Source organism: Lacerta agilis, chromosome 10, assembly GCF_009819535.1.
Source record: "Lacerta agilis isolate rLacAgi1 chromosome 10, rLacAgi1.pri, whole genome shotgun sequence".
In the NCBI taxonomy this organism is placed as follows: Eukaryota; Metazoa; Chordata; class Lepidosauria; order Squamata; family Lacertidae; genus Lacerta; species Lacerta agilis.
Window position 1 is genome coordinate 56,021,476 of NC_046321.1, and position 7,930 is coordinate 56,029,405.

Sequence of the window (7,930 nt, forward strand, 5' to 3'; positions counted from 1 at the left end):
TTTGACCGGGCAGCAGCTGTGCCCAGAAACCCTCAACGTCATACAATGTGGCTTTAGCCAGCCACTGTTAGTAACTGAGTCAGAGGTTTGGAGGCATTTCCAAGATTTGGCTGTTTTTTGCCTGATTTACACAGCAGGCAATTCCTGGCTAATCCCATGGAATCTCTCTGAAGGAACGTCTCCACCCCCATCGTTCAGCCCAGACACTGAGGTCCAGCGCCGAGGGCCTTTTGGCGGTTCCCTCACTGTGAGAAGTGAGGTTACAGGGAACCAGGCAGAGGGCCTTCTCAGCAGTGGCACCCGCCATGTGGAGCACCCTCCTAACAGATGTCAAGGAAAGAAACAACTATTTGACTTTTAGAAGACATCTGAAGGCAGCCCTGTTTAGGGAAGTTTTTAATGTTTGGTGTTTTATTGCTTTGATCATAATCATCATCATCATCATCATCATCATCTGTTGGGAGCCACCCAGAGTAGCTGGGGAAACCCAGCCAGCACTGTGGATCAGTTCTCATTGGCCGCATTCCTGCTCAAAATGGACAGCATATCCAGTGCCCTGTCCTCTTTCCCTGCACTAGAGATTGGGTGTGGAGCAAATGTACCCCTTGCCCAACAAGCAGGAGTGGAGAACAACATTCTGTTCAAATTATCTTCCCTATTTTTAAAACGATTTCAACTCAGATCTCTAACATATCAGGAGTATCATAAAGCTCTCTGCATTCAAAGGTACCTATATTCTGAAAATTGTTAAAATGTGCTTTCCTCTCCTTTGTGTGAATAATTAACAATCGCAACATGCCCACAGCAGACCTTCTCAGAACCTGACTAGCAGATCAGACTATAAACAATTACTTTGGTGCATGGATTTCTGCTATTGTGTAATTAAGGCAGCAATCTTGGCATAATGATGCCTCTCTCTGTACAAAGGGTTAGGCTAGATGGCACTTGAGGGACGTATCTCCTCTATAATTTGACGGGCGTATCTCCTCTTTAATTCTATGGTTAAAAAATGAAGCAGAAGTACAGTAATACAACTCGAACAACTTTTTACTTTTTTCCTCAAACCAAATTGATTCCACTTCTTTTGTAAAAACAACAACAACTGATCTTTTCTAACCTCTCGTGTCTTTGCAAACTCTGTTGTGACTACAGTCACAAAGGATCCTTTGGAAAGTAAGTTTAGAAGCAGGATGGACATATCATAAAAGTTGACTTGGCTGTAAGAGCTGCCATCAGCAGCAGGCATAGACACTTTTGAAGAAGAAGACTAGATGTTCTAGTTTAGATGAGATGTAACATGTAAATTGTAAGTATGGATTTTTGTATTTGTCTGTTCAGACACTATTTACAAACTTTGATACCCTTTGCACTGTATGTTTTAATACTAATAAGGTTTCACTTATCCCACCAGTGTATGTATGAATATACAGTAAATCCTGAAAAAGAATTTACTGAAGAAGCCCAAAATTGTCCATGGGCGAAACAGGGGACAAACGCCAGCACCCTGTCTAATTTTTGTGCATCACATCTTCAATATTCCATCTGATTGGACTTGCTTTCATCTATTAACATCTGTGCGTATCATCTGACTGGACCTATTTTCATCAATATCTACAGGAGCCTGGCTAAAGATATTTAAAGACTGAAATTGTCCTGTTGTACTAACTTGAATGAGTTTTCTGTTTGTGGCTTCTTTGTTTGACTTCTTGCATTGCTCTCTTTTTGATTGGACTACCAATATAGAATTCAATACGTGGAATGGTTTGGTAGATTTGTGTGCGCCGTTTTTGTGCTGCTTATTGTATACTGATTTACCACTGAAATCCACATGGCTTTAATGTTTTATAATCTTGGTGAAATTACATTTGGATTTGAGGAGTAGATGATTTCTTGACGCAGGGAACATATGATGCCACCAGGTGTATATAACTTTCCATAGGCCTAGATGCTAAGATTTTAAACAATTTCTGTGAGAATACTTGCCCCAGTGGCTGCTGGGAAATAAAATTGTAGAAATTGTCTTCTACATGCCTACTCAGAAGAAAATCCCATTGAATTCAGCGAGGCTTCCTCAAGGGTAAGTGAATATTGGATTGCAGCCTGAGGCTGATATCCAACTAACTTATAGAGTGAAACTGTTTCCTCTGATTTCAATGGGTCTGTTCTGAGTATGACTAATTTTGGATATAACCCTGAATCTATTAAACCAAATCAATGGTAGCTACTATAATGTCTCCAGCCAGCATTACCAATGGTTAGGGATGGTGGGAGATGTAATTCATTATTTTTATCCATTTTTCCATGGCAATCCACGGTACCATCATTCTATAGTTAGTTAAGTTAGTTAAGCGCTGAATGTTATTTTAAGCCTCTACCCATCTCTCTTCTTAGCTTCACCTGTCTCCCAGCTGCACTATGAATAAAATATATTCATTCATTTTATGGTTTTATTGTGTGTGTTCCCTTCCCTGGGATATTGCTGGGGGTGGGATGGTTTATATATGTAAATAAACAATTTAAATATTTATTGCTCCACCTTCCCTATGAAAGTTTGAGGTGGCTCACAAACAACCTACTACTAATTACAATGTAAAGATGATTCAGAAATATAATACAAAAAATCAGAGTGACCTAAAAGAACAGCCAGAAGCAGCTCATTGCGAAACTAACCTCCTGGTAGGCACACTGCTGCTGCTTAATGGGAGAGATGAAGTGATGGAGAGGGCAGGTACGTTGGCAGAGGCAATCTGGCAGTTTTGCTGTTGCACCTGCACTCCTACCACTTCATAAGTGCAAATGAATTTCATGTTCCACCCTATTGGGCAAGACACATCTGAGAACAACAGATCAAGTTACAAACTTTTAAAAAAAGAAAAACAGGAGCAATCAAATACTACAAAACCCATCACTTCCCCACCACAAGAGCCTTAAAGGCCAAAGGCTTTTTCTAAACAACATCTTCTTAACACCATGGTCAGTTCTTTTCTCTTCTTAGAAAAAGAGGTGCCAGAACTCAACACGAAACCTGTTCTCTTAGAATGGCAATGGCACCCACCTGAGTTCCGGTGAGTTCCTGCTGGGGAAAAAAGCTCTTACTATGGCGAATGACCAGTAAAGAGGTTGGGAAGCAGATCTCTCTGGGAAAGAACATCTGAAGTCTTGGCGCAACAACATGAAAGGCCATCGCCCACATTCCCTGCATGTTTTTAACTGAAAGGAACACCTCTATGGATGATATTCATTTGTGGGAAGGCTCAGTAATGCTAGATTACACTTCATCTACTCTCAGCAACACACCACCCCTCCTCAGCCTGCCTTTAAAGCACAAACCTATGTATATTTCCTTCAGGGAAGTGTGACAGAGTTAAATGGTCTGTTCCTTCCCCATTTTGATGTATCATTAAATCTCTCTCTCCACCTCAGAAGAAGCAGTTCCCACAGTCCCTTGCACAAGCTAACACTGTCCTACATGAGTGGAAGAAGCTTGCCTCCTTATTGGCTGCAGAATCATTCATTTGCATAGGTTTCCACACTTTCTCTGTGCTCTTTTGTCGGGAATCGGCACTCTACCCTGCCTTTTGACTCACGGAGTCCACTTGAGTCAAGCGGGTATCCGTTTTTATCCTTCCCCTCTTCTTCCTCCTCAGTTTCTCACATGAGTAGCCTATAGGGCAGTTCAGAATAGTCACATAAAATGTCAAGCCATTTGAAAACATCACCATTGCGAAGCACCTGTTTCCTTAAAGGAAATAAGGAAATGGCTTCCCATCTTCCACATCTAGGAGTTTTCGGTAACAGGGACAGGTGGTGTGTGTGTGGTGTGTGCTAGCGGGGGGGGGGGCAACACAGCCAATGATGCCAGAGTGACCCCACCCCTACCGGCAGACAGACACGGCCCTTTGTGGCTGAGAGGAGCACCAGGCTGCGCCGCACCAGGAGCACCTGCATAGGGGGGTGTGGTTCACACACCCCCCCCCACAAAAAATTCTGTGCACAGGGTCATAGCCCCCCTGGCGCCCCCACACTACACCCCTGTTTTGATGCAATATAAACCTGGAGGTGTTCAAGATGGACCAGGAGGCACAGGCAGCCGTGGAGCAAGCCGATCGGGTGCCTGGGGTGGTGTGTGTGCTAGCCACCTGCGGGGTAAGGCGAGCTGGGGCAGGATGCTCCGCAGGGCCTCCGAGGAGTCTGCCTGCCTCCTCCCACTCAGCTGCCCTATAGCTGAGGGAGAGGCGGTGGGTGGGGCAGCATGGAGCGTGCGGGCGCCCAAGCCACCGCATCATCCCCAGGAGAGACGCGTGGCTCGGGCGCGCTGCAGGCCCCATGATGAGTGCCGCCTGGTATTTTGTCACTCCCCTCAGTGATGACACCCGGGGTGGACCGCCCCTACCACACCCCCGTCTTCTGCCCCTGGGCACAGGTAGCTCCCTCTCAAAATGGGTCATGTGCTGCTCCATCTCTTGTCCTTGACTGTCACTTAACTCTCAGCAGAACCTATTAAAACACCTGTGTCTGGACTGAACATGATATCCTGGCACAGGTTGGGGGGGGCATTTCTGCTGGCTATTTCCTATGTCAGTTTGCTCCATTGTATTGGTTTTGTCAGCTTATTTCATTTGAACTGCCCTATTCTGGATAGATGAAAGTAGGAAGTAACATAACAGGCCCTGAAGTCATTTGGAAGTGTAGAAAGATCACTAGCAAATTATTCAGGATATATCTCCTCTTCTCTTCTCTTCTCTTCTCTTCTCTTCTCTTCTCTTCTCTTCTCTTCTGGATTGGGAACCGGGACCTGAATGCCCAAAGTTAGACTCACCCACATTGAAGCCTTTCCTACGCTGCTGTATATGGTTCTGCCAGAAGTTCTGCCATTAAGTTATATTTAAAAAAATGTTTCTTTTTAATTTCCCCCACCAGGTCTTTTTATAGCCATTTCAGCTTTAGCTAAGCCAGCTCTGCTAATTAGTGACAGACCATTTCCTTCTCTAACGGCTAATGTTGATGGAAAGCAAAAATCACTGTGCTGTCTCTACCCACTGACATAAATGGTCTACAGTATTTAAATGCTATGTAGGTTTCTTCGTGCTTTGGTGGGATCTGTCCAATGTGCACCTTTCTGGTTGTTTATTGATACCGTCGCACCTGCCTTGGTATCTATTTATATGCTTTACGTCTCACATTAAATGAATATAGAGAAGTCTGGGCATGTTTTGTATGCACTACAAATAGACTTCAGGTATGGCATAAAACACCAGGCTGATGTTCCTGCTAGGTTTCTGCTCACGGAAGCATTCTGGGTTGTTTTCACACTGCTGAAAATGTAACTTTGCTCTGTTGAATTCTTTGCTGTTTTTTGGAACATGTCGTGTACTACCTCCTCACGGGGAGCCCCAGAACATTCACTGCCACCAGTTTCAGCACACAAGGAAGCCTCACAGAGGTTGCCAGAGGTGAATGGCAATATGGTTTGAGCATTTTTTTTAATAGTGGATATTTCTACTTATGCGCCAGGTGGCTCAGAAATATTGCTAGTATTACAAATATAATAAAAAATGCTCTTGGTTCCTTCTGACAGTGCCAGGTTCATATATCATTCTCGGAAACAGTCTACAGTTGTGAAATATTTATTTATTTTTATTTCCCTTTCATATCCTAGTTTAGAACATTCTTATAATTGGATATTGCCGTAGATGCTTAACAGAGTTCCTATAATATGAATTCTGATAGAAATCCATCTTTTCACCTCCTTCATTTCTTGCTGTATGTATTTTCTTTTCTTTCTTTTTTTTAAAAAAGGAAAGTCTTTTCAATCTGCTTCAGTATTCAGTGACCCTGTAATTGAATTTGTCTGACTTTTGCAAAGAAACAAGGCCACGTTTCTTGCTATCACGGTAACACTTGTTTGTGGAATATAAATGAGGTGAAGGATCTGTCAAAGGCGCTTACACGGGCAACAGGCAAATGAGAACCAGCCTTTTCTTATTGATGTGAATTCCAAAAGACTAATGCTTTTATGTTTTCAGTAGTAGCAGTATCAAGAGCCAAAGTTACAGCTAGATCCTGCTTTTCTTCTTTATTGAGGGGGGGGGGAAATAACTATGAAAATATGCAGTTCAAGAATCAGCCTTGTTGAAGAGTAGTTATTTCAAGTGGAAGTGTCTGAGGAAGTGTTCATGCAACCCCTTCGCAGTGCACTGAAGTTGTTGTCGTTTTGGTGCATTTCACAGCTCTTTCCGCCCTAACTGTTCACACCAGCATGGTTTCAATAGTGTCAATTTTGTTTCTGGTTGTGCAGACACTTGTGCTAAGGCAGACACTGGGAAGGTGAAGTCATTCCCCTCTGAGATGGTGTCCACATCTTGGCTAAAGATGAATTAGGAATTGCTTAAGGACTGCAGTCGGTGTGCAGCTGATTTGAGAAACAGCATATCAAACAATAATATGTTGTAACCAAGTACAGGGTACTTCTATTCTGCACTATTGGATAGTCTGGCAGTTCCGACTGAATTTGTTCCATTTGGTTTTTCTTTTTCTTTTTTTGGTTTTAGTTTTTTTGTCCCGCTGCTTTCCCCTGGAAAACCTCCTTTTTACTGCTGAATTGGAACAAGCGTCAAAGTTGTGGCGCAACAACAACAACAAAAATCCTCTCAGACCCATGGCTGGAATATCTCTGGATAAACCTAAGTGTGGTTGGGCCCTTACTCAGCAGGTGAAGGGGGCAACAAGGCAGTGGAACAACTTCCCAAGTTGTACAATTGATAACAGTTGTTGCTATGGTTACAAAAGGGGCACAGGTGACAGGGGATACTACTTACCTGGCAGGGGAGACACTTTGATCATGAAGGGGATTTTCCCAGGGTGAGGCTCATCTGTTGCACTGCGGATTTGCTAACCCCTGTGATTTCCCCCAAATGCGGGAAACTCAACTGCATAATTTGTGGTAGTGGGGGACTGTGTTTGTGCTTTCCCCGGAAAAAACAAAAAAACAAAAAACCTTCCCAAGTTGTACAGTTGATAACAATTGTTGATATGGTTACAAAAGGGACACAGGTGGCGCTGTGGTCTAAACCACCCAACCTCTTGGGCTTGCCGATTGTAACACCGGCAGTTCGAATCCATGCGATGAGGTGAGCTCCCATTGTTTTGTCCCAGCTCTTGCCAACCTAGCAGTTTGAAAGCGTACCAACATGAGTAGATCAATAGGTATCGCTTCGGCGGGAACGTAAATGGCATTTCTGTGCGCTTTGCCACTCGTCACAGTGTTCTGTGCACCACAAGTGGTTTAGTCATGATGGTCGCATGACCCAGAAAAAGCTGTCTGCAGACAAAACACTGGCTCCCTCAGCCTGAAAGCAGAAATGAGTGTTGCACCCCTAGTCTAATTTAACTGGACTTAACCATCCAGGGGTCCTTTACCTTTACTGTCATGACTGGTGTGACTGTTACTCTGCTACTGGTTTGCTGTTGTTGTCTTAACTGCTTATTTTTTTTAATACGATTTGTACTATTTTTATTTTTAGTCATTCCCCACCTTGGGATCACTTTGGGATGAAGTGCAATATTTAAAATACTGTATTTTCCCCATGTATAAGACTATATTTTCCCACAAATTTTTAAAGTTTAAAATTGGGGGTCATCTTATACAGTGTTACCTCTGGTTACGTACTTAATTCGTTCCGGAGGTCCGTTCTTAACCTGAAACTGTTCTTAACCTGAAGCACCACTTTAGCTAATGGGGCCTCCCGCTGCCGCTGCGCCGCCAGAGCACAATTTCAGTTCTTATCCTGAAGCAAAGTTCTTAACCTGAAGTGTTATTTCTGGGTTAGCGGAGTATAGAACCTGAAGCGTCTCTAACCTGAAGTGTATGTAACCCAAGTTACCACTGTACATGGAATGTTGCAATTAAATATTTAAATAAATTTATTTA

The 7,930-nt window shown here is 43.3% G+C and overlaps 1 non-coding gene across 1 annotated transcript; it reads left to right on the plus strand.

Moving 5' to 3' along the window:
• The first annotated feature begins 6,810 nt into the window (after positions 1–6,810).
• On the plus strand, positions 6,811–6,975 carry LOC117054606. The gene has a single exon (XR_004427520.1). It is a non-coding gene; the product is annotated as a U1 spliceosomal RNA (small nuclear RNA).
• The last annotated feature ends 955 nt before the right edge of the window (positions 6,976–7,930 follow it).